This window comes from Hylobates moloch, unplaced genomic scaffold (assembly GCF_009828535.3).
Source record: "Hylobates moloch isolate HMO894 unplaced genomic scaffold, HMol_V3 SCAFFOLD_27, whole genome shotgun sequence".
NCBI classification, from domain to species: Eukaryota; Metazoa; Chordata; class Mammalia; order Primates; family Hylobatidae; genus Hylobates; species Hylobates moloch.
The window spans coordinates 5,070,816-5,098,494 of NW_026652302.1; the positions used below are offsets into that span (position 1 = coordinate 5,070,816).

Below are 27,679 nucleotides of genomic sequence, written 5' to 3' on the forward strand. Positions count from 1 at the left end.
TAACAAACCTGCACATCTCGCACGTGTACCCCAGAACTCAAAAACATAAAATAAAATAATAAAATCAATATTATTGTTCAGGGTCCTGAGACCTCTCTCAGCTTCTGCTGAACTAAGCAATTACATTAAATTTTTTTTCTAGATTAAAAAAATAGTCTAATTTAAAACTCCTGTGGTGTCTTTGTTTTTGCAACTTAATGATTTTGCAAATAAAGTCTATTCATTATTTTAAAAAATTGGTAATTGATAGAATCTTTTGGAAGACAGTTTAGTAATATGTATCAAAAGCTTTTCAAGTGTGCATTTGTTTTGACATATGTGCATTTATTCTAAAGATATAATGCAAAAGTGTATGAAACTCATCGCTCTAAGTATTTTCATCACCACCTTGTTTTTACAGAAATTCAGAAATAAGTTAAATGCACAATAATGAGGTCCTGGCTTCTACATAAGTCACAGAGTTTAGAAAGCTATCTAATGGCATGAAAAGCATATATACTCTATTAGGCATAAAAAGTAGTTATGGAGAAAGAGAATGTGCAGCATTCTGAAACAGAAACTTGAATAATACACATCAAAATGTTAATTATAGTTTTCTTTGAATTGTGGAATTATACATGGTTTAAATTGCTTCCTTTCGCTTTTCTGTATTTTCCAAAATTTTTACAATGTCCACACACATTTCATAATTTAAAAACCCCCACAAAACAATAAATACTATTTGTTTAAAGGACTAACTCCTTAGCAACTTTTAAAAGTCTATGCATTGCAATCAAGTTAACATTTTATGCTACCTGGGGAAAGCACATTAGCTAGTTTGCATAGAGTTGAGCTGTACCCGTCTGCTTAAGTTAGTACCCAATATAGTCTACCATGCAACAAGTGGATGAGATGGAATGGATGCATTTTGATGAACAAGGCAAGAATAGGTGAGAGATGCCTGCCTTCCTTACATGTTGGCCAAGCCTTACAAGGCACTTCAATGGAAGGAAATGGGTAGTTAAGGGACTGTGCCATGCCCTGGGACACTAGGGATCATTTGTATGTATCCTGCTCATTCTAGACAGGTCCTGTGCTCTGTATTGCTCTCCTAGAGCCATTAAAAAGCTATTGGGGGAAATCATCTCATCACAATATGAAGAGTCAAGTACAATTCAACCATATAGAAAATGGTTTTGGGAGATGTCCAGGGACAGTCATTCCTTCTCAAGATTGAACAACCATAAAGTCATAGATAACAAATTATAAATCAGGCAAAGGCCCAAGCTCATGTGAAGGTGCAAGTCCATAATGTGCTAATAAGAGAAAAAGAAAGGGTACAGGAGACATAAAGATTCTCTATTGAGGTGTGGTAAAGAAGGAGGGAAAGGGGCCTTCACCTTGCCTTCCTGCCCACCTTTCTTGGCTCAGCCAGCCTCAGATGAGTTGTCTCCACTGACATAGAAGGTCTCCTGGTCACCAGGGAGCAAACATTAGGAAAACTACAACAGAAAGTCAACGAGGAGACTGCTATTCCTAATAATGTCTCCAAAAAGGTGAAAAGTGTATACACTGCTGAGGTTATACAAAAATATAGAAGTGGGCACAAATAGAGCATCAAAATAACCTATATATCCCATAGCTTGATTCTGTACTATGAGTTCCCAGAAAGAGAACTATGGCAAATGAGAAAGAAACATCAGACAATTCCACTGACCTTGCTGTCTTATTACAATAAAAGATAATGTAATAAACTTTGGTAAATTGCATTCATCAAGTTGCTAAAAATAAGTCCTGCTTCAATTTGCATGGTGGTGAAGAATTCAAAAGAAAATTGACAACCAACTACCAAAAATCTGCTTCTGCTTTCTAATTTTCTTTTCAGGCATGCATATAATCTGTACTGAAAACTAGATCCAGTAAGGAAGGAAGGGGAATTGCTTAAGCCTTTTTTCACTGGGCAATAAAGTTTTGTGTAAGAGAAAACAAAGGAACAAAGAAATGATGGTAGCTCAGCGGTCCTCAGTCTGCAGGAGGTGACAGAATCATCTGGAGAGCTTCAAAGATTACAGATGCCTGGGCACCTCGAGTTTCTGACTCGGTAGCCTAGGATGACCTCCAGGTGATTATAATGCGAACTCAAATTTGTGACCCATTCCATAGATACCTATCGTGTCAGCTTTTTTTTGTTGTTTTTTGAGGTGGTCTTGCCCTGTTGCCCAGGCTGGAGTGCAGTGGTACTATCTTGGCTCACTGCAACCTCCGCCTCCCGGGTTCAAGTGATTCTGCTGCCTCAGCCTCCCGTGTAGCTTGAATTACAGGCATGCACCACCACGCCCAGCTAAGTTTTGTGTTTTTAGTAGAGACGGGGTTTCACCATGTTGGCCAAGCTGGTCTCAAACTCTTGATCTCAGATGATCCACCTGCCTTGGCCTCCCAAAGTTCTGGGATTACAGGCATGAGCCACTGCACCTGGCCCATGTCAGCTTTTTATTCATAATTATCATGCAATTCTGGAGAACTTATAATAATTCCTAGCTTGGGGGCAGTCTCGATGAGCAAAAAACTGATAGGGAAGGAAAAGGGGTAGCTACTGGCCTCTCTCCCCCACTGGAAAGATGGTGGATTTCATAAGCACTGCCTTCTGGCTCCCTGGTATGGAGGCTAAATAAGAAAATCAGCTGAAAACTCACTTTCATAAAAACAATCTCTGAAGGTCAAAAGGAAAAGGAATCAAGAATGTTTGAAATAGTTTATTCTGATCCATTCATTTTATGATGGAAAATTATAATTGTTGCAGGCATGGGAGTATGAATAAAATTGAAGACTAAGCTTACTATGATGAGGTACCCTCAGGTACATGAATAAATACTCTGATAGCATTCACAGGGAACAAGGAAGGATGGTGATATTCTATTAGTTAAATATTCTAGCCATTGAGACCTAGATCTTGCTTTGAAGAGCCTACTATATTTGGCACACAAAATTTTAAAATTTTCTGTCATATCAGGAAGGAACAATTCAGAAAGCTGGTTTCCACCTACCTCAAAAGACCAAAGAGTGGAGGTGACAACCACATTGTATTAGTCCATTTTCACACTGCTGATAAAGACATACCCAAGACTGGGAAGAAAAGAGGTTTAATCGGACCTATAGTTCCACATGGCTGGGGAGGCCCCAGAGTCATGGTGGGAGGTGAAAGGCACTTCTTACACTGTGGTGGCAAGAGAAAATGAGGAAGGAGCAAAAGCAGAAACCCCTGATAAACCCATCAGATTTCATGAGACTTATTCACTATCATGAGAACAGCACAGAGAAGACCAACCCCCAGGATTCAATTACCTTCCCCTGGGTCCCTCCCACAACACATGGGAATTCTGGGAGATACAATTCAAGTTGAGATTTGGTGGGGACACAGCCAAACCATATCACACATAAATAACCAAGACACTGGATGCTACGAAGAACAATTGTGAAAGTCATTGTTCCCAACATGCCTCTAAGGGAATCATTTATAAATGACATATATAGTATCTCTCTGATCATAAAGGAGAAGCTTTATTAGGCAGCCCCAAAAGACTAATATATGCATTAAGCAAATTTTTCCAAAACCAGGAAACAAAACCTTTTCCTGTTTCGCAGCAAGATGTTAAAGTATTTTTACAGGTAGTGAGAAATTTTCAGACATGGGAATATGCAATATAGAGCAGCTCAAGGCACACAGCAAACCTTGTGAAGCTTATTATGGAGATCAGCTTGTAGATACACACACACACACAGAGAGAAAGAGAAAGAAAGAGAGAGTATTTGCAAATGGAATTCAGCTATTTCAGAAGCAAAACAGACCCTGTCCCCAAGATATACACTCCATACAGGACTTACGCACAGTACTCAAGTTCTGATTTTCAGATTCTATGACATACCTCCTATGTTCTAATTTTATACCAATTGTAAACGTATGATTAAACTGATTATTACAAATCAGAATGTCCACTGTTGGTCTATAGGGTGCCTTAATGAGGCTTTGTGTTGGGCTTATATAGTATCTTTGTGAAAGCTAGGAAAGGGCCCTTTCTCTGGATGGATACAGCCCTGCCCAAGGACACACAGCCTGGTGAGCTGAGCATGGTTGGATTGCCAGTCTTTCCCATCTGTGGTGAGATCACAACTTGCACAGCCCCATGAGGTCACCCTGTGTATACCTTTCTCAACCACCTCATCCAGTCCCTCCTGCCCACACATCTCCGCCACCAGAGGCACCTAGAAATTCCACAGGTAGAGTGTCATTGTAATTTAGCAGTTCCTTTCTAACATACCCCATAGTAACACAGCCCTTAAAGAACAACAAATGGACTTTCCCCAACAGGTTCATAAACAATAATTTCAGTCAACTGAGTAAAACCGGTGCTCTGTTTCTTGATTTTTAAAGTGACACATCTAAGAGGGTGATATGGTTTGGCCCTATGTCCCCACCCAAATCTCATCTTGAATGGTACTCCCATAATTCCCACGTGTTGTGCGAGGGATCCGGTGGGAGATAATTGAATCATGGGGGCAGTTTCCCCCATACTGTTCTGGTGGTAGTGAATAAGTGTCATGAGATCTGATGATTTTATTAGAGGTTTCTGCTTTTGCATCCTCTTCATTCTCTCTTTGTCTGCCACCATCCACATAAGATGTGACTTGCCCCTCCTTGCATTCACCACGCCTCACCATTGCCTCACCATGATTGTGAGGTCTCCCCAGCCACGTGGAACTGTGAGTCCATTAAACCTCTTTCTTTTGTAAATTGCCCAGTCTCGGGTATGTCTATCAGCAGCATGAAAACAGACTACTACAGAGGGAAACACTATTCTTTGAACATCTAAACATTACAGGTTAAAAGTAAAAAGTTCCTAATGAATAGTTCTAATTTTCTTGCTGCTCCAAAGTTAATGTAAAAAAAAAAAAAAAGCTTGTATCGGATCTTAAAGTGCATTGGGCAAGAACGCATTTAATATTGTCTTAGGGCTCATTCAAAGCAAAATTTGAAAGGTTGAAGAGTATTAATTGAAATAGTTTATAACGATAAAAGTCTGAGGCTAGAAGAAATAATTTTAAAATGTCTCTTGTTTTCTCTTTGCTCTAAAGCAGAAAGCAGGTAGGAGTTATTCAAAGCATTGCTGGAGGAGACAGTCTCTACTTTTCAATCACTTTACTCATTTGATGCCCTCTGACATAATTCACTTTTCAGTTTCCTCAATCAGAATTTTCTGCCAGTGTGTGAAGAGAAAAAGGCAGTTTGATATGCACAGTTGATAAACAGCCAGTGGGTAGTTGGGATTTCACTTTTAGCAATATGCTTTCGGATGCTTTCTGTAGAAATGCACAGGAAATCAAAGCAGCTACTCCTGTGTAGGTTTCATACACTCTGCTCTACAGTGAACATTTATTAAGCATTTGTAAAATGCCAAATGTGGTACTCAGCAATGGGCAGGTATTAACCCATTTATCCCTTATGAGGTATTATCATCATCCCCAGTCTACAGGTTTGAGGCCTAATGAGTTTAAGCAGTTTGCCTAAAGTCACACAGTTAAGGAGTTGAGATATAAATCCCAAAAGTGTGACTACTTGAGAGTCCATCTGTAATCCACAAAGCTACACTAGCTTCTTTTTCCTACACTCCCCACGAGAAGTGTAGGAAATCGTTAGTCTAATAGGAAATGTATTCCCTAATTGAGCTTTTCTATTAGGAACAATTATTAGCATCTAATTCTTAGATCTGGATTAACACATGGAAATACTGTCACCATTAGAATCACTACTTTCTTTCCCACACAAATTTCTTCATATCAGTTTCCCCAACATTGCAACACTTCAGTTGTTACAGCCCTAAAAACAGGGAGTAAGTCACCACAACTTTCAAAAAATCCATAAAATTATTAACTCTCTGAAATAACAGAACACAGATACTTGGAGACGTAAATTTTACAGTCAGGTGCATAGAAGCCACAACAGGAAAGGACAGTAGATGAGCTTGCTTTCTTCTTTTTTTTTGAGACGGAGTCTCCCTCTGTCGCCCAGGCTGGAGTGCAGTGGTGCAATCTTGGCTCACCACAACCTTCGCCTCCTGGGTTCAAGCAATTCTCCTGCCTCAGCCTCCTGAATAGCTAGGATTACAGGTGCGCACCACCACACCCGGCTAATTTTTTGTGTGTTTTTAGTAGAGATGGGGTTTCACTATATTGGCCAGGTTGGTCTCAAACTCCTGACCTTGTGATCTGCCTGCCTCAGCCTCCCAAAGTGCTGGGATTACAGGCGTGAGCCACCGCGCCCGGCCAATAGATGAGCTTTCTAAGGGAGAAAGTAAAGACAGGAGCACTCAAGCGTCAAGGCTCAAGGCATCTGTGCAAATTTTTCCACTTGTATCTCTATTAGTATTTACAAACTAAAACAGTTGTTGTAAATCTTACATCTGATTTCTCTTTGGCCCTAGAATGTGAAGCAAAACTTTGCCTGGAAAATGCAGTGAAGATCTATGTTTAAAAAATGATGGGGAATAGATTTTGAGTCCAGTTGGAAAACACATACGCCTTTAAGTAATTCCTTTATATTTTGTAACTATTCCATGAAGTATCTTTTAAAGGGAGAAATCTATCGAGTTTCCAGAATCATCAATGACCTTTTCTTTTCCAACTCATAACACCAGTTAAGGAAAAGCTCACAGAATGTTTACATTCCTTTATCTGTTCCCCTTTCTTGTAAACAGTGTCCTTTGAGCCACTTATTCTAGTCTCATTGCCTGGTTACTCCTGTTAAATTCTCCCAGAAAAAATATTCTTATATATGGCTGATATCTTTTACACAAGGTACAGAAATATCTGAGTTATCCAACATCAATGCATGAGGGTTTTCCATGTAAGTAACCTTTACAGTAACTGAAGTTTCTCCCTTCAAATGTCAAAGGCATCTACTTATCTTTGTTGGAAATCCTCTTCTAAAATGCATGGACACACTTCCTTGGTTTTTAAAAAAGAGGGCATTAGACACAATTTATTGATGACTCAAATGGCCATTATTAACATCTTTGAACCATGCGGTGATACAGTTTTATTTGATTTAAAATGTTTCTCTTTCCTGGGAGTTAAAATAGCAAACTCTTTCTCAGTTATCTCCACTCACCACTGACAGTCTTCTCACTCCCTTTACAGATTGTGGCAAGCAAAGACATTCGAGAAGCAAACATTCAATAATAGTAACTTTCTGCGTGTGTCTGCAGCCCTCTAGAATCAAGCCCACTCCGTAAAGCAAGGAAGGAAAAACGAATCTCAGTGACAGACTGTGTGCACCCCAAACCAGTCATTGTGCTGAAGAACTGATATAAAATCCACCGCAATCCTCACAATAACCTTGGGAGGAGCGTAGCATCATTTTCAATTTACTAATAACTGGGTCTCGGAGAAGTTAAGTTCGCCCGGTGAGTAAGAGAGTAGTCTGGGATTTAAACTCACATCTGTCCAGGTCCTGAGTTCATGCCCTTTCCACTTAATCCTGCACTGAAGCTGTTGGGGGAGTTAGGGTGGGAGGCACTAGTGTGGGGAGGTGCTAGGTCGGGAGGCGCGAGTGTTGTTAAGGAGCAATATTCTCTGCTCTGTTTCTTCCCTTCTCTGGCATCTCTCTCCACCTCCTCCTGCAAAGGGGCATGGGGTTGCTTATCTAATTAGTGAAACTAAAAGAAGAACCTGTCTGCAGTAGCCCAGCCACTTCTTTCTTTTTTCTAAAAGTGGGTTTACCAGAGAACCTGTGTTGTCTCCGCACTATCCCTGGGTGGGGTGGGTGAAATCAGCTCTGGCCAGGGAGGGTAAATCCAGCTAATGCTGGCTTCAAAATCAGAATGCACAGTCCCACAGATGTAAGCCACATCTTCCAACCTTGTCTTTATCAGTCACTAACGAGACCCTTTGGCCTCTGACTGCTTTTCCTTTCTTATTGCTCCATGGGTGTGAAAGTCAGGCAGGTAAGGAGCAGCTACTTACTGTGTTCCTTCCTTAATCACCATGTTAAGTAAAATCAAAGGAGGTGAGAGCAGAAACAGACTGTAATGATTAGCTTGCACAATGCCTTCACTGTAAAGATGAGGAAAGAGAGGCTCATTGTATTAACATATAAATAATGATTAAAAGAGTGTTATTAAGGCCGGGTGCGGTGGCTAATGCCTGTAATCCCAGCACTTTGGGAGGCCGAGGTGAGTGGATCACCTAAGTTCAGGAGTTCAAGATCAGCCTGGCCAACATGGTGAAACCCCCACCTCTACTAAAAATACAAAAATTAGCTGGGCGTGGTGGTGTATGCCTGTAGTCCCAGCTACTCGGGAGGATGAGGCAGAAGAAAAAAAATGTTACTAGCAAAGTGGAAAAAACTCTTGTGTAATTGCCATTTCCATTTATAGCAATAAAATTCTAACATGTATAAAGCATTTTCATGAGAGTAGCATATATTGAGACTTCAACAAGCGATAACTACTAATTTTACTATATTATCATTATTATTATTGTTTGACACAGGGTCCCCCTCTGTTGCCCCGGCTGGAGTACAGTGGCACAATCACGGCTCACTGCAGCCTCTGCCTCCTATGTTTAGCAATGCCTAAGCCTCCTGAGTAGCTGAAACTACAGGCGTGTGTCACCATGCTCAGCTAATGGTTGGCATTGTTAGTAGAGACAGGGTTTCATTACACTGGCCAGGTTGGTCTCGAACTCTTGGCCTCAAGTGATCCATCCGCCTCAGCCTTCTGAGTAGCTGGGACTATGGGCTAATTTTTATATTTTTTGTAGAGATGGGGTTTTGCCTGTTGCCTAGGCTGGTCTCGAACTCCTGAGCGCAAGTGATCCCCTCCACCTCAACCTCCCAAAGTGCTGTAATTACAGATGTGTGCCACTGTGCCTGGCCTAAGGTTAGTTTTGTAGTACCAGATAGTATTAGAACCATGAAAGCATCAACCAATTCGATTTATTTCCATGGCGTGGTGAGCATCTGTTCTCATCCCACATTCTTGATCTGCCCTCCTAGGTGGCCCCATTCTTTCACCTTGAATTTGTACATACTCTTTGTGAAAGGGTGCAAAAAAATTTTTTCTGGCCAGGCGCAGGGCCTCACACCTGTAATCCTGGCTTGAGAGGCCAAGGCGGGTGGATTGCTTGCGCTCAGGAGTTCAAGACTAGCCTGGGTAACAGGGCAAAATCCAGCTCTACAAAAACACAAAAATTAGCCAGGTGTGGTGGCGCACACCTGCAGTCCCAGCTACTCGAGAAGCTAAGGCTGGAAGATCACTTGAACCTGGGACACAAAGGTTGCAGTAAGCTGAGATCACACCACTGCACTCCAGCCTGGATGACAGCGTGACCCTGTCTCAAAATAAAAATAAAATAAAAATAAAAATGTTCTTACTACACATTCTTTGCAGCTTCTCTGATCAAGAGGTACAGACTATTTCTCAACTCCTTGAGTTTGAGGGTGGCTATGAGAGTGAGATTTGCTTTGACCATTGAGACATTAGCAAATATGATGCAAGCAAAGGTCTGGAAAGCATTTGTGCTAAAGGGCTTGCTATTGGGTAGCTTAATTCCCCTATATGACGAAGCCTGGGCTAGCCTGCAGGAAGATGATGCCCAGCTGAGCGGTACTTGAGGCTGAGCACAACCACCAGCTAACCCACCAAAAGACTGAAAATGAAGGAGCCGAGGAGAGCCCAGTAGAAGACTGCTCAGCCAATCAACAGGATAGTGAGAAATAATAAATCGTTGTGTTTGAAACCACCAAAATGGGTAGCAGCTTCTTATGCAGCATAAGCTAAATGACAGAAAAATTGGTACCTAGAAGTGGCATGCTGCCAGAACAGAAACCTAAAACATTCCACCTTGGCTTTGGCACGAGATAGCAGGTGAAAAGCAGTGATGTAACTGCTAAGTAAAACTGGAAAGATGGCATGCAGACTGTCAGAGGAGGGTGGAAGTGGTGAGGAAACTGCGAGAGCAGTCAGGGGAAAACGCAGCCCATATCATAAGCAACCAAACACTTGGCAACACTGTTGCCTATGGCAGCTCCAAAGGCTGAAAATGTTAGTATGAATTTTGCATCTCGCTGCAAAGATCTCCAGACAATGTTGAAAGTGTTTGAGTGTGTCTATAACTACATAGAAGTTCTGCAAGATAGAGACAAACTAAAAATTGAATCATCTAGTTTGCGAGCATTATTTAGAGAAAATAGAGAGAAACCAGAACTCACAAGATAGGAAAATAAAAACTTTTTATCTCTCCAGTCTCTTCAACTGGAAGAAACAATTCTAAGTAAGAAATGGCCTTAGATGGCCTTAAAGACCTTGGTAAAATTGAATAAGGTGCCTCGTAGACCTTCTCAGCTAGACAAAGTGAGCTCTAAGACTCTAAGTGTGTTGTCTCAAACAACCTGATCCTCAGCCAGAAGTAGACAGAGGTCTAACATGAAAACAATTAAGAACATAGGTTTTAGGGGATGGAGCCTAATTAAAGTATTTGGAAATCCACAAAGTTTTTAAGAGAATTTTACTAGAAAGCACACACACAACCTTGGCCTAAAAATACAAAGACTTTTCAAAGAAAAGGAGGCCTCTGGGTCCCCAACGTTTTATGATCAGGATCTAGGCCAATGAAGCTATTTAGGAGCAAAAATAAGCCATTTGCTGTGGGAAAAGGAAGAGTTTCAGAGGGTACAGCCAAGAGCAGTGGAGGACTATAAACCAGGAAACCACTTCTGAAAAGCAGAGCTGGGTCCTAATCAAGGAACATGGCCTAGCCCAGGATCAGGGGCACCTGGTAACATGTGCTTGGACAGAACTGCTATGGACGAGTGATTGTCATATGTATCCTGTTAATGGCTCTTTTTTTTTTTTTTAATGAGGTGTCTACTTTTGTTATCCTTTTCCTATCTCATCATTATATGTTGGATGTGTATGGGAAAGACAGTCTGTTCATTGTCTTGGGATCAAGAGGATCAGCATAAGAAGAGCTATCTCTGAGGAGTTTGAACTGTATCTAGATCTCATGCAGATCAGGCATTAAGTCTCTAGACTTCAAGGCTAATACTATAATCTGATGAGACTTCAGGGAATCCTGGGATGGGAGGGAGCATATTTTTCTTGCAAGAGAAATGTGAATAATTTTTGTCAGAGACAGACTATACTTGATTACAACAAATGGCAACAAATTCTTAGCACCTCCCATCAAGAAGTGGTGTCGGTCTCTCTACCCTTTGAATCAGTTTCTCTACTCTTGGCCATGAGACTTGCTTTGACCAAGAGGATAGGAGGAAACATGGAGCAAGCAGAGGCTTCAACAGCACTAGCACCTCGGGGCTTATCCGCTCTGGGAACACCGAAACCATTATGTGAGAAAGCTCAGGCTAGCCTCCTGGAGGATGAAGACCGCACAGAGAGCTAGGCCAGCCCCCAGCTGACCCGCCTCTACAGCTGCGTGGCTGAGTCCAGGTGAGATCCATAGAAGAACCACGAGTGCTTACTGTCTGCCAGAGACTGCTGTGGAAGGTTTACACGGATTATCTCATTAAATCCTTGCACCCATGAGAAATAGAAAATTGTTATTTGGGGGTGGCTTGTTATACTGACAAAGCTACCTGATACACCTCTCCTTGGGTTTCTCTATGCTCCTTACGGTGTATTCTTCTTTAAAGAAGACTTGGAGGCTGTTGTGAATCACGGATAAATTATAATTTCTGGAAAGTAAATTCTCATGCATTTAAAACAAAAGTTTATTGCTATGATTTTAAAACACAAACATAAGCAACATAAACCAAATAGTTGTCCTTATGAAGTATGTCACCTATCCAATAATTGTGACTTAAGGTATATATTAATATCTTGATTTTAATTCAGTAGATCTTTGTGATATTCTACTCATATTGTATGCAAAAGTTAATATAAAGCATACAGATTTTTTAAAAGCACATGTTTCTTAACATGTCTGAAGACAGCGCTTTTTTGTTTGTTTTTTGAAGACTGTAGTCATACTTATGGTGAGGAGAAAAAAAAGATGCTAAAAAAAGATTATCTCACATACACACACACAGCTTCCACAGAAAGACTCTGCAGAAGCTGTTCGATAATACAGTGTGCTAAATAGGAGTCCTTGAGCAGCGGGGTCAGGAAAGTACAGAGATACTTGGCAGTTTTAATCTTGGCTGAGTTTCAGTCTGTTAAGAGGTTTTGAGAACTTGAAGAGCCAGTTTTTAAATGGAAGTGGATAGTTCGAAGTGTATCACAAGTCTATCATTCAGCTCACCAAAATAAACAGTATGTAGGCACAGTACAACTTCCCAAACAACACAACTCCACTGCCACATCCCAAAGTTTCCTTCATCATCAAAGACGGGACCAGAGAAGTTTCCTGCTGCCATGCTAAAAAGAGCAAAAATTAGTGGAATGTGAACTAGGTTTCTAAGGAATTTCAGAAGTTTATTATGGCTTTACTAACTCCCTTCAAAATGTTAATGGCAATCAGGACACTTCTTTTCAGAGCTGTAGGTTCAGTTTAGAACTCCACATCTACTCAGGGACGTATAGGAGAGGGGTTAAGTGTTCAAGCCTGGGGAATTATGTGGAGACATATCCAGATCTCAACTCTCCCACTACTGGGTCTTGCCTGGGTTTCCTCACTGGTTTCAGGGTTCCCAGCAGTTAGGGCAATTCTGAACAGATGAGTGCAATTCTTAATCGAAGAGTGGTTTTCAAGCCTCTGCTATGTTCTGTATTGTTGTAGGCCATCTTCTCTATACCTGGTCTTCTCCATGTATAAATAATTACCTCATAGGATAGTAGAGGGGATTAAATGAGGTAAGCCATATAAAGCTCTTAGACTAGCACCTGGCAAAGAGTGAACACTCTGTATATGTTACCTATGGTCATGTATTCATGTGATTTAAATTCCCTCAAGTAACTAATGGAGATTCAGTAACTATTTGTATAAATGATGCCATTTGTTAATTACACTACTAACAGTTTATTTTCTGTCTCATCTATGATCATAAGTGAACATTAATACCTGTGCATTACTCAATTATTTGAGGTTTTAAATACCTTTCTTCCAACTATTTTATTGTAAAATATCTCTTTCTGATTATGAAAGCAACCCATGCTCTTTGTAAAATATAATAATAATAATAATACAGATTGAGCATTCCTAATCTGAAAATCTGAAATCTGAAATGCTTCAAAATCTAAAACTTTTTGAGCATTGGCCACAAGGGGACTATTCCACACTTGACCTCCTGTGACAAGTCGCAGTCAAAACACAAGCACATAACACACAGTTTACTCAGCATCCCCAAGGCAAAAAAGACCCTCCCATCCCCCTTCAGCTGCAATATATCTTTTCTGCACATACCCAGATTCCCCTTCTCAAGCACACACACACACACAAAAGGTAATAAAATGGCATGTGTGCAGCAGGCTCGATGCACCAATAGCAGATTCTCCACCATGCCCCACATAGCACCAAGAACTTCATGTATTAATCACTATGACTCTTTGCTTATACTCTGCTCTGAACATTTTTGAAAATTTCAAAAAGGCCTGCAGATACTTCTGTGAGTAACAGTGACAAGAAAAAGGGGAAGCATTTATGTTTATCTGTAGCAAAGAAAATCAAGCTATTGGAGAAACCAGACAGAAAAATATGGTGTTGGAATGACCACCTTATATATGACCTGAAGAAACAAAAAGATAAATTGTTGACATTCCACGCTGAAAATGATGAACAGAAGTTAAGTTAAAAAATAGTAAATACTACATGCATGGTGGCTCACACCCGTAATCTCAGCGTGTTGGGAGGCCAAGGTGGGAGGATCACTTGAGCCCAGGAGTTCAATACTAGCAACATAGTGAGACTATGGCACTACGAAAAACAAAAGCCAGGTGTGGTGGTGTGTGCCTGTAGTCCTAGCTACTCAGGAGGATGAGGTGGGAGTATCACTTGAGCCCAGGAGTTTGAGGCTGCTATGAGCTATGATTGTGCCACTGCACTCCAGCCTGGGTGACAGAGCAAGACCTCATCAGAAGGAAGGAAGGAAGGAAGGAAGGAAGGAAGGAAGGAGAAAGAAAAGGAGAGAAAAAAGGAAGGAGGGGGAGGGAGGAAAGCACTGTATAAAGCTAGAAATGAAGATCTTGATCATGTATTGAAAGGGTGGACCCATCAGCCTCACAGTGAACACACGCCACTTAATGGTATACTGATCATAAACATGCAAGATCTATCACAGTGAACTGAAAATGGAAGGAAACTGTAAATAATCAAAAGGCTGGTTGCAGAAATTTAAGAAAAGACAGCATCAAATTTTCAAAGATGTGTGGTGACAAAGCATCTGCTGATCACAAAGCAGCAAAGAAATTCATTGATGAGTTTGCCAAGGTCATTGCTGATGAAAATTTGACTCCAGAACAAGTTTGCAATGCTGATAAAACATCACCGTTTTGGTGTTATTGCCCCCAAAAGACACTAACTAGAGCTGAGACAGCCTCTACAGGAATTCCGGATGCCAAGGACAGAACAACTGTGCAGGGATGTGCCAATGCAGCAGGCATGCATGAGTGTAATCTGGCTATGATAGACAAAAGCTTGTGTCTTTGCTGTTTCCAAGGAGTGAATTTCTTACCAATCCATTATGCTAATTAAAAGGCTTAGATCACCAGGGGTGTCTTTTCTGATTAGTTTCATAAGCACTTGGTACCAGAAGCTTGTGTTCACCGCAGGGAAGTTGGACTGGATGACAACTGCAAGAATTTGTTATTCCTTCACATCTGTCCTGCTCATCCTCCAGTGGAAATTCTCATCAAAAATAATGTTTATGCTATGTACTTTCCCTAAAATGTGACCTCTCTACTTCATCCATGTGACAAGGTATCCTTAGATCAATGAGGATTAAATAATGCTTTCTTGAACAGCATGCTGGCAGCAGTGAAAAGAGGCATGAGTGTAGAAGATTTTCAAAAGGAGTTTAGCATGAGGGATGCCATATGTGCTGTTGCCACTGTTTAGAACACATGACTAAAGACACAGTTGTGCATACCTGGCACAAGCTCTGGTGTGTTCAGTGATGATGATGAGCAAGGTGGTGACTTTGAAGGATTCCGTATATCAGATGAGAGAAAAAATGATGTATGACCTCCTTACATATGCAAAAAATATACCTTCAGGGTCAGTCAGTAAGCTGGAAGAAGATATCAATGAAGTTTTTTTTAACATCAACAAGGAGGCTACAGTTCTTCATTCATTGACTAATGATGAAAAAGCTCAAATGGTTCTCAATGAAAATGATTGTGATAATAGTGACAAGGAAGACACCATTAACACTGCAGAAAAAGTGCCTATAGATGACATAGTGGATGTGTGATGAGCTTATTGAAGGACTAGAGCAGCGTGCATGTATTAACAGAGTAAGAAATGATGTCAGTTTATAAAATCAAAGAGACTTATAAGACAAAAACCATTGTTAATGAGGCAGATGACTCTGGAGGAAACATTTGAAAAGGCCACCCAGCAGAATGCCTCCTCATCCTCAGAGGACCCACTTTCTGGTCCCTCAACTATTACTGATGTTTCTTCTCACCTAAAAAAAATACAGTCTACAGTAACTTTTTAATCAGAATACATAATTAGCACGTAGAGACTGAAAGCCTGCCATTGTTGTTGCTGTTAACAGTGGGTATGGGTATTTGGTGATGCTACTGGGCTTAGTTACCCTGAACACATTATTTTTTTCACTGTATTAATGGTATTTTTTTTTTTTTTTTTTTTTTACCATTAAGTACTTATGTGTGAATAAGTCTAAGAACATGACTGTAGTCAGGCATGGTGGTTCACACCTGTAATCCTAGCACTTTGGGAGGCTTAGGCAGGCAGGCTGTTTGAGTCAAGGAGTTCAAGACAGCCATGGATAACATGGTGAAACCCCACCTCTACAACAAAATACAATAATTAGCTGAGAGCAGTGGTGTACACCTGTATTCCCAGCTGCTTGGGAGGCTGAGATGGGAGGATCACCTGAGCCCAGGAGGTTGAGGCTTCAGTGAGCTGTGATCATGCCACTGCACTTTAACCTGAGCAACACAGCAAGATCTTGTCTCAAAAACAGAAAATAAAAAAGAAATGAAAAAAAGGAGAAGTGATTGCTTATCAGTAGCATGTAAATTCAGAGTCAGGAATGATGGTGATACCAAGCAAGCACAGATTGTCCATGTGGGTGCCTGATAGTGAAACCTTTGTTTTCTGATGGTTCAATGTACATAAACTTTGTCATGCACAAAATTATTAAAAACATTGTATACAATTATCTTCAGGCTATGTGTATAGGTATATATGAAACATAAATTTCGTGTTTAGATTTGGGTCTTATCCCCAAGATATCTCATGATGTATATGCAAATATTCCAAAATCCAAAAAAATCTGAAATCCAAAACACTTCTAGTACCAAGCATTTCAGATAAAAGATACTCAACCTGTAATAATAAATCAAATAAGACAGAATTGTTTAACATGAAAAGTAACAATTTTCCATCATCTAATACAACTATATATAATAACTCTATAAAATAACCAATGATAAAATATCATACATATTCTTCCAGATTCTTTTCTCTAACAGAAGGTTGCCAACACTTAAGAGACGGTGTTCAGAAGAAACAATCCTGTTACTGTGAAATTTAGTTTGTTTCCCTGGAAAACCACAGGAGCTCTCTGGGGTTTCTTCTTACCAGGGGCATCCCTCAGAGATGCAGGGCCACAGGGCAAGTCACACTGTACTTTCCATCAACAAAATTTTTGTGCAGGTGAAGTCAGGCAAAAAGAAAGAAAGAGAGAGGTAGACAGAAGGAAGGGAAGGAGAGGGGAGGGGAGGGGAGGGAAGGGGGAAAGGGGGAAGGTGGGGCCAGGCACTGTGGCTCATGGCTGTAATCCCAGCACTATGGGAGGCCAAGGCAGGAGGATCACATCAGGTCAGGAGTTTGAGACCAGCCTGGCCAACATGGTGAAACCCCATGTCTACTAAAAATACAAAAATTAGCGGGCTGTGGTGGCACATGCCTGTAGTCCCAGCTACTCGGGAGGCTGAGGCAGGAGAATTGCTGGAACCTGGGAGGCAGAGGTTGCAGTGGGCCGAGATTGCACCACTGTACTCCAGCCTGGGCTGCAGAGTGAGACTCTTTCTCAAAAAAAAAAAAAAAAAAAAGGAAAGAAAAGAAAAGAAAAACAAACAGAAAGAAAGGAAGACTGAGGGAAACTTGGAAAAGAAAATTTTAGAATGCAAGAAAATCCTCCTGTGTGCTTTCATGTTTAAGAATCTCAAGGTGGTTATGCCAATTCCACACGTCCCAGAGATTGTGAAAGAATCTTGAAGCATCTAAGCCAGTCTGAGGACTGATATCTTTAAGACTTAATGTTTATAAAATTAGTGGCTAGGTTTTCTTTTGGGAACAAGTTAACAATTTTAATGCATTACATATACATTGAACATCTCTTCTTCATAAGTGTCTCATAAAGGTAAGCTGTATTCCCCTCACCCCCACCACCAATGAATAAGGTTTCATTGTTAGTGGTGGTAGATTGTGTTAGGTTTTTTAGTTAGATTCAAGAACATGTAGTGAAAAGATCTTGTTCTTCATCAAACAGACAGAAGCCTTAAAAGTATTATTTCCAAACAAGAAGCAAAGGGTAGATACTCCTACTGCTGCTAATATCATTTGAAAAGCAAATGCCATGCAGGAGAAAGGGTACTTGGCCTGGTAAGTGAGGGCTTATTCCCATTTCCATCTCTAGCTGCGTAAAGTTGAACTAGACATTTAACATTTCTGTCAGTTTCCTCATCTGTAAAATGGTAATAACTCTACTTACCTCACAAGGGTTACTTTTTGATGGTTAAGTAACGTAAGTTATGTACATGAAAGCACTTTGTAAACTTCAAAGTATTTTACAAACAGTCTTAGGAATTATTATTTTGAACTACTGCCATCCATAATCACTTAATTTATCAGGTAGCTTATTGAAGATACTATAAGTACCACTCCTTTGGAAGCATGTGCAGATCATATGATCTAAAATGATTCTATAAAACCAAAGAATTATTCTGTTATTAGTTTTTATATTACTCCTATAACTCAAGTTACAGCATATTAATGCTCTATTCAGCCCAAACTTCAGGAAGACAGGAGTTAGGTGCTTTGTACTCACCATATAAAAAGGACTAAGAAAACAAACTTACTTATTGTAAAGAAATTTTTCTTTTTTTTTCTTTTTTGAGACAGAGTTTCATTCTTGTCACCCAGGCTGGAGTGCAATGGCGCGATCTCGGCTCACCGCAACCTCCGCCTCCTGGGTTCAAGCGATTCTCCTGCCTCAGCCTCCCGAGTAGCTGGGATTACAGGCATGCGCCACCACACCTGGCTAATTTTGTATTTTTTAGTAGAGACGGGGTTTCTCCATGTTGGTCAGGCTGGTCTCGAACTCTCGACTTCAGGTGATCTGCCCACCTCTGCCTCCTCCCAAAGTGCTGGGATTACAGGCGTGAGCCACCACGCCTGGCCAAGAAAATTTTTCTTCAAAGTGAATATATTGCATTATACCTGTCAAAGAAGATAAATGACCAATATCTCCTTGCAAAACAAAACCAACTAAAAAGTAGTCATTGATCCTCTTATACATTTACCCCAATTGAAACTGTTCCATGTAGCAACTGTGCTCTTTTAAGCTATACAGGCTGGGCACGGTGGTTCACACCCATAATCCCAGCACTTTGGGAGGCTGAGGCAGGCGGATCACCTAAGGTCAGGAGTTTGAGACTAGCCTGGCCAACATGGTGAAACCCCATCTCTACTAAAAATAAAAAAAAATTAGCCGGGCATAGTGGCAGGTGCCTGTAATCTCAGCTACTTGGGATACTGAAGCGGGAGAATCACTTGTACCCGGGAGGCGGAGGTTGCAGTGAGCCGAGATTGTGCCACTGCACTCCAGCCTAGGCAATAAGAGCAAAACTCTGTCTCAAAAAATAAAAAATAAAATAAAATAAAGCTATACAGAATCAACATCTATAGGTATTGAAAAAAATCTTAAACATATTTTAATAGTAACAGAATTTTAATTTTCCCTTATATGTGACTTCTAATTTGGATAAAAGGGGTGCTGCATGTTTGCAGTGATACTGGTAATGTTTATCATGGGAATCAGTAGATATCTTTCTATATGTCCAAAAGTGCAGAAAATTCTGTAGCTAAAGAATAATGTAATTTGTTCTCTTGTGAATAGACTATCAGTATCCATGCAGAATAATTCCCAGAAATCATGAAATGCATACAACTTTAAATACTGTAACTCTCACTTTTACTTATGTTGAGTATTCTTTATCATTTGATTTTAACATAATATTAAAATACCTCAATTCTATTAGCTAAAATATACACAACAGCATAGAAATAATGGCATCCATTAGCTTTATTTTATTTTTATAAACCAAGTTTGGAAGCCTTTTAATGAGCTTTTAAGTAATATTCATAAAGTAGACTATGTGATTGATATTCTTATCCACATCTTTCAGGACACATGTTTGCACAGGCTACTCTGATAAGGACTTTCATGTGTTTATTCAACAAGTATTTATTGAGTATTTATGTGCCAGGCATGATATGATGAGGTTAGCTTGGTGAGCAAAACATAGGTGGTCCCAGTCCTTTTAAAATATATTTTCTACATAAGCAAAAACAAAACAAAACAAAACAAAACAAAACAAAACAAAACTTAAACCTTTTTATGAGAGAGAGAGACAAGGTCTTGCTCTATTACCCAGGCTTGAGTGCAGTGGCACAATCATAGCTTACTGCAGCCTCCATCCACTGGGCTCAAACAATCTTCCCACCTCAGCCTCCTGGGTACTGGGACTACAAGCCATGTGCCACCACCCATCTAATTTTTAAATTTTGGGGCCGGGCACAGTGGCTCACACCTGTAATATGAGCACTTTGGGAAGCCGAGGAGGGTGGACCACCTGAGGTCAGGAGTTCAAGACCAGCCTGGCCAACATGGAGAAACCCCGTCTCTACTAAGAAAAAAAATACAAAAATTAGCCAAGTGTGGTGGCAGGTGCCTGTAATCTCAGCTACCTGGGAGGCAGAGGCAGGGAGAATCACTTGAACCCAGGAAGCGGAGGTTGCAGTGAGCTGAGATTGCGCCACTGCACTCCAGCCTGGATGACAGAGTAAGACTCTGTCTCAAAAAACAAAAATTTAAACATTTTTTTTAAAAATAAAAAATTTTGTAGAGATGGGGTCTCACCATGGGCTAAGTTTTACAATTTTTGTAGAGATAGGGTCTTGCTATGTTGCCTAAGATAGTCTCAAACTCATGGGCTCAAGCAATCCTCCTACCTTGGCCTCCCAAAGTGTTGGAATTACATGCATAAGCCATGATGCCTAGCCCATAAAGCATTTTTAAAGAAATAAATTAAAATGTTATAAATTTGACAGAAGGTAAGACTGATTAGATATTTTAAATGTAGACACAGTTGAAACCAAAACTGACTTATGCAACTTCCCCATTATCAACTGTCTGACAGAGGCTCACAACACATTTAAAGACAGAACTATGAAGATCATGGGAGAAATTCATCTTCAGTTTTCTATGTATTTGCAATGAATGTATTAATTTAAATCACTGGTTTCAACTATGACACAAAGAATAGCTTAGTGTTTAAATAAGGATGCAGAATCGAATAAGCCTGCATGGGACTCCTAGCACTGAGCAAACTAGAATAAGACAATGAACCTCAAAAGGTAATTTACACACAGTGAATGAATTCTCAACAAATACAGGTATTTTCTTAGATAATACTTATGTTGTCACTCATGTTGGTAAACATACGCACTTTCTATGAATATCAACAAGAAAATTTATAAATGATAGTTGAGTAATTTTTTACTTACTGCTCTTAGCCTGTCTTGGCCTACAGAAACTCCACCATGGCAAACCACCTTATCCTGCCTTCCTTCTGGAGATGCCCTCCAACCAGAGATGACCCTCAACCTTTCCCATCCCCTATCCAAATTCAAATTTGTCCATCAAAACATCCCATGCCTATGATCCATCCTCTACATTTTAAGGCAGTAAACAACTCTTCTTGAATGTATCTGCTTGTAAGTGCTAATAGCTTAATATACTCCTCCATCCAGAAAGCATATTTGCATTTTTGAAGATGCCTTCCACATTCTGGATAAAATAGCAAATTGAACATTACTTTTGCTCCCTTCCAAAACTCCACTAAAGGAACTTTCTAAAGGCATAAGCCAACTAGGATAAAGAATAAGAGAGGAGAAAGCAGCAACACAATGTTGGAAATTATGAAGCAAATGGATAAATGATAATTGGTCTAGTAGACTTAAGAAAGTTAAATCCTCAGTGAACAATGGAGAAGTCCAAGAAGCAACCGAAGTTACACCATCAAATAAATTTCTAAAGACTCAGAACTCATAATAAAAGGCCGAGTACCTATGGGAAAGGGCGTGATGGTGGGGTAATAATAAGTTGGGTTTCGTCAGAAGCTTTTTAAAGAAGTGGGAGTGCCCTCTATCCTCTGTTCCACCCTGGCAGAAGAGTAGACAGATGACAGATTAGACTCCGAACAGGGTAAAACAGAATCTAGACTGCGGTGGAGGTAGCCAACTGAAAAGAGGAGGATTCAGTGAATATTTTTACATGGAATGTTGCACCTTCAAACCCTCTTCCTTCACCTGCTTACCAGCACATTGACCTATATCTTACAGGCAGAAAAACAGAAGATCCTTTTCTATAAAGGAGAAAGAAAGAAAAAAGAGTTGAAAAAATAACAGAGTAAAGATAAGGAGCTTAGCGGTCCAGTCCCTTACATTCAAATTCCAAATAATAGGAATTTCAGAGAGAAAACATTCTATGAATGAAAATATTTATTGTGTTTGTGCTGCTGCTGTTAACAGTGGTGGGTGCAGGTATCTAGATGTCAACAGAAAGGCAAACTATCCATAGCACTTGAAGTTGCAGCAAAAGGCAGTTAATAACTTAAGAAATTTTCCAGCCGGGCACGGTGGCTCATGCCTATAATCCCAGCACTTTGGGAGGCCGAGGTGGGTGGATCACCCGAGATCAGGAGTTTGAGACCAGCCTGACCAACATGGTGAAAGCTCGTCTCTACCAAAAATACAAAAATTAGCTGGGCGTGGTGGTGGGCACCTGTAATCCTAGCTACTAGGGAGGCTGAGGCACGAGAATTGCTTGAACCTGGGAGGCGGGGGTTGCAGTGAGCCGAGATCATGCCACTGCACTCCAGCCTGGGCAACAGAGTGAGACTTTGTCTCAAAGAAAAAAAAAAAAAAGAAATTTTCCAATTAAACGGTACCAAAAATATGCTGACTAAGCAGGATTTTTCTCCACTAACTGTTAATCTTTTCAGATGAGGTGACGCTACTATAATTTTGATTCCTTAAGGAATACATTTCATCCTCTAACGAGTTTACTTTCAAAAAGAGAAAATACTCCATTTTACCATCATCTCTTCTTATTTAAAAATTCAAATTCTTAATGAAAATATAAAAAATGGAGCTAATTTACAGTTAATGAAGTATTCAACTGGATTCACAGTGGCTAAAATCATTACCTACACTTCAGCAATGAACCAAGTTCAACCTATACAAAATGAAAAGTGCAAGAACAGATGTCTAGAATTATTTCCCTATCATTTATATGCTCCTTTTATATAATATTTATGGTAAAAGCAAGACAAAAAATGAGAACATGAATCAAGTTATACTTGAGATAAACCAAGGAATATGCCAGGAGGTGAGGAAAGATATGAAAATACATGGCAAATGGTCATCACAGGACCTCACACATCCATTCACTTGAAGTCATACTTCAAGCCTGAGTTAAATGCTCACTTGCACTATAATTTTTAGTTCCATTTTTTTTTGGTGTCAGTGTGGTCAAGATGCTGAATGGTGTGGATATGTTTATCCACTTCAATGGGACACATCGGAGCATTACATAACTCCACCTACATCTAGTAAGTCCTGCTTTATGGTGAATTAATCCCTCCCTCCCTACAATCAGCCAAATGGTTGGTATTCTTAGTACTTAATGTAGAGGTTCATAGGTTAAATATGCACATGTAAGCACCTGGCCTATTTGCTTTGTGATGTCAGGTTAAACAAGAAATAGGTTCTCACTAGAGAACGAATCTGGTACTTTTTCAACCCAAGATTTGCCTGTTAACTTATATATTAAACTTAAGGTCCTTTATCTATTGAATATAATAAATGTAAATAAATTGCAGCAGAAGAGCCGCAAAGGTTCAGAAGTTAAAAATCAGAAAGTCTCAATCCTTACCCTAAGCTTACAATTTATGGGGAGAAATAAGCAGGTACAAAAATAATTTTTAAAAAGGCCAGGCACAGTGGCTCACTCCTGTAATCCCAGCACTTTGGTAGGCTGAGGCAGACGGTTCACCTGAGGTCAGGAGTTCGAGACCAGCCTGGTCAAATATAGTGAAACCCCATCTCTACTAAAAAAATACAAAAATTAGCTGGGCATGGTGGTGCACACCTGTAGTCCCAGCTACTCGGGAAGCTGAGGCAGGAGAATCACTTGAACCCAGGAGGCGGAGGTTACAGTGAGCAGAGATTGTGCCCTTGCATTCCAGCCTGGGCGACAGAGTCTCTCAAAAATCATAATTTTTTTTAAAAAAACAACAACTGGCCAGAAAAGGAGGAAAAGGACACAGCATGAGCCACCAAGCTGAGTGGAGGCTGCAAACTGCAACACTGGGGTTGTGGCCTCTTCACCCAGGGCATCAAAAGTGACCTGGCAAGAAGAGAAACCTCAGTGGACATGCACTTCTGGGGCAATGCACTTCACCCACTGTCTCCAACAAGACCCAAAAGCAAATCTGTCAAGCACCCTCCTAGGCCGTAGTAATCAGATCCTTGAGATTAATTTTTAAAAGGTTGTGATGTAAGTTCATGATTTTCAGAGGTTTACATTTATTTTCTTCCACTGTATATTACATATTAAAATATTAACAAAGTAACTTCTAGTAATGGTGCATTGAATGAGACACACAGAAACTTCCCTCTCCGTTCCTTATTACCTATTTTACCTCATTAAATGAAGGTGTCATTTTCTTGTACTCTCTTTTTTCACATACTGGACGGACACACACACACACACACACACACACACACACACACACAGTCAATTTTGAACTAGCTCAACCAAAAGATCTTCCTTTGTTAAAAAGTAGTCTCTTGTAACCAAAGCCAAACCCGTAACTTCTATTTTGATACAAATTATATTTCAGGAAAATGAGACACTTCCTCTGACCTTAGACTAGGCTGGGTTTCCAGCTCTATAATTTCACTTCTCTTTTTCTGGTACTCACCATATTTTATTGCTAGTTGTTTGATAACATATTCGATTGTTACTTATCTTCTCTGCTTGCTCATAAGCTTCATAGGGTTAGGAGCTGTACCTATTGTTTCTGCACCATTTACTCCAGAGCACCCGGCATATAGGAAAGCCTCGATAAATAGTTGTTGAATAAATACGCTCACCAGAATCGTTATTTTTTTCACTCATTTTTGATGAGGCTAGGTCTCTCATACACAAAAATGAAAAAGACTGTTCTTGCTCTTACAGGCTGTTAGAGAGACTAATGATAATAAATGCCATAATAGAGGGATCTATGGGAATACTTTGAGAAGTCAGTCTGGCCACAGGGCAGGGTGTCTGAGCTGATCCTAAAAGGTTTAAAAGGAGTTAGCTTGGTAGGGAGAAGGGAAAGGGACCCAGGCATAGACAACTTCAGCAAAGGCACGAAGCATGGAAAGTGTAAGAAACACAGCAAGTTGGAGTTTCAGGAGTAAAAATTGGTAGGCTTAAAAGCGCTTTTCCCTTTGAAGAAAAAATCATTGCCAATGTCAGTGAATCAGATAATATTCCATCCTACATTTATGAATGCTTAACATTCTCCTGTAAGTTATCTCTGTTCCTATTAGACAATTATTAAAGTTTTAAGAAAGCACCTCAAAGCTTCTTCTGGCATAAGATATCCTGAAACCTTCTTATTCTCCTAGAAAGTTTACTGATTCCTCTAAGTTCACTGATTCCCATCCCCCATCTGCAACTATTCAAAAAATTTGGCATCTCTCACTCTGCTACCTAAGATAGTATAAGGCCAAGCCAGGGACACCTCTCTCCCTCTTGCAATCTTGGTCAGAAGCCAGCAAAGGAATTTGGGCTGTGATGTCTGTTGGCCACATCAGGAGTTTAAATGAAAAGCAAGGGATGACTCTCACTATACCAGGCCTGCTGGGACTAAGGCTCCAGTGCTCCTCTGCTGTCCCATGGTTCCCATGACTTCTGGATAATCTGAAAAAATCTCAATAGAATTGGTCACCACGAAAGGCATAAGAGTTTAAGGTGAAGGTTCTCAAACTATAGCATATATCGAAATCATCTGGGGAAAATGTGTTGAAAATGTCAATTCATGAGTTCCACCCCTGGATTCTGTTCCAGTGGATCCAGAATGGGACCCTGGACATTTATTCCTCTTTTCTTTTTTTTATTTTTCCCCTGTTTTTTTTTTTTTTTTGTACTGAAATATCTCTGGTAATTCTGAAGGTTATAATCTACAGACTACATACTGAGATTGTGAGATTCTGAGATTATAATCTATAGACTACACACTGGACTGGTTTGAGGACTTTCAAGGGCTTGAAAAAGAGAGCGAGAGAAAGAGAGAGGGGGGAACCCTAATATCACAAAATTGTTCAACATTTAACAATGTTAAAGCCTAGCATTACAGCAAGGACTGGTGTGTGTTATGCTTTTGTTCTGGGTCTGGACAGCCACAGTTGTTTGTTACCTGGGTGCCAGAGTTTAGCCTTCTTTGGTAAACACCACTACTGCCCTCGCCACGGCCCACTCTCCCTGGCTCTTCTGCTCCTAATCTTCTTAGGATTAAGACTACTTTGTCTTCTTGCTCTCTGGTCAGCTATTCTAAAATCCTTAAGGGCGTTGGAAAAAAATGACAACTTTCTGGGCTCCACTGTGCACGGTGATGGTCTGGGCCATCAGACACAAGCAAGGCTGTTGCAGAGGAGAATGCTCTCTTGGCTACAAATGTAGTAAATGATGTGGTATCCAGATCCCCTTCCGGACCAAGATCCTCAGTCCCCCAGGTACTAGGAAGGTTGGCTGCTGAAGGCTTCCAGTTCCAGAAATTGCCCTGGACTGAAGGGAGCTGCTGCCTGCATCCAATGGTTAGTTGATGTAGGTACAAATGCTGAGCCTCTTGCCTCAGGAGGCAGAACAATTCTGAACAACAATCCCAGCTTCCAAGTTCCTCACTGTTGAGGCCGCTGTTGTGCACGCCCCACAGTTCCGTTTCTCCGCCTGTGCAATCCTGCTTCCCTCTCTCCTACTGTGTGTTGTGCCCAGAGCACTTCCCAATAAAAACCTCTTGTATGGAAATCTCAGAGTCTCCGGTCTGTTTCCTGGCAACTTGACCTGAGACACTGAACTTGCGCCTTTCAGTCAAGTCCTGACAGCATCAGGTAGCAGGCCTCTGCACTTCACTTCTTGGGCAATCTTGGGTGGTCGCTTAATCTCTCCAGGTGTTTCCCACCTTATCTATAAAATGTGGATAATGGCAACAGCAACAATGAATCCTTATTTTTCCATTCTTTCTGGCTGTTATGAGAATTAACAGAAATAATATATATGACAGTACTTCATAAACAATAAACAGCTAAATAATATTATCAGCTGAACATCGTTATATGTTGGTTTACCATGCAGTAGTCAAGGAAGAGGGGAGGAGGAGGAGGGAAATGTTGTATTATTACAGAATTTAGCTAATACACTATGTCCTACTTATCTCAAATCAACAGATTTGGGTCACTAATCAACATAACAAAGTACATAATAGAAAATTAGAAATATAACCATGAAAAGAGATTGCTGCAATCCTGAAACTGAAACCGAAGACAGAACTACTTGCTTACTGTTTCCATAGGAAGATAAAAACAGAGTTATTTCACTATTCTGAAAAGCTGAAATTGACCTTATTACACAATAAGTTATGCAAGGAGTAATGGAATATCTCTTTGCATCTTTGAACAGGGAAACAAGTAAAACAAGTATACAAAATGGGAAATACTTTTCTAGAAGACTTAGTATTTTCTGGATTATTGTGATGTCCTATCCACTGAAAAGAAGGAAATGAGGCCAGGTGCAGTGGCTCACGCCTATAATCCCAGCACTCTGGGAGGCCGAGGCGGGCAGATCGCCTGAGGTAGGGAGTTGGAGACCAGCCTGACCAACATGGAGAAATTCCATCTCTACTAAAAATACAAAATTAGCCATGCGTGGTGGTGCATCCCTGTAATTCCAGCTGCTCGGGAGGCTGAGGCAGGAGAATTGCTTGAGCCCGAGAGGCGGAGGTTGTGGTGAGCAGAGATCGCATCATTGCACTCCGGCCTGGGCAATAAGAGGGAAAATCCTGAGGAATGGGGAGAGGAGGGGAGGGGAGGAGAGGGGAGAAGGAAGGAAGGAAGGAAGGAAGGAAGGAAGGAAGGAAGGAAGGAAGGAAGGAAGGAAGGAAGG

The 27,679-nt window shown here is 40.5% G+C and overlaps 1 protein-coding gene across 2 annotated transcripts in view; it reads right to left on the minus strand.

The window, feature by feature from the left end:
* Positions 1 to 27,679, minus strand: part of LOC116463100 (syntaxin-11) — a 41,602-nt gene that overhangs the window by 8,149 nt on the left and 5,774 nt on the right. The window contains exon 1 of one of the 2 annotated variants that reach the window (XM_032146066.2): positions 15,074 to 15,097. The exons of the other annotated variant lie outside the window; for it this stretch is intronic. The gene's annotated coding sequence lies outside the window, so the exon portion shown is untranslated. Of the gene's footprint in view, positions 1 to 15,073; positions 15,098 to 27,679 lie in introns of those variants that run through there. 2 annotated transcript variants of the gene reach the window in all.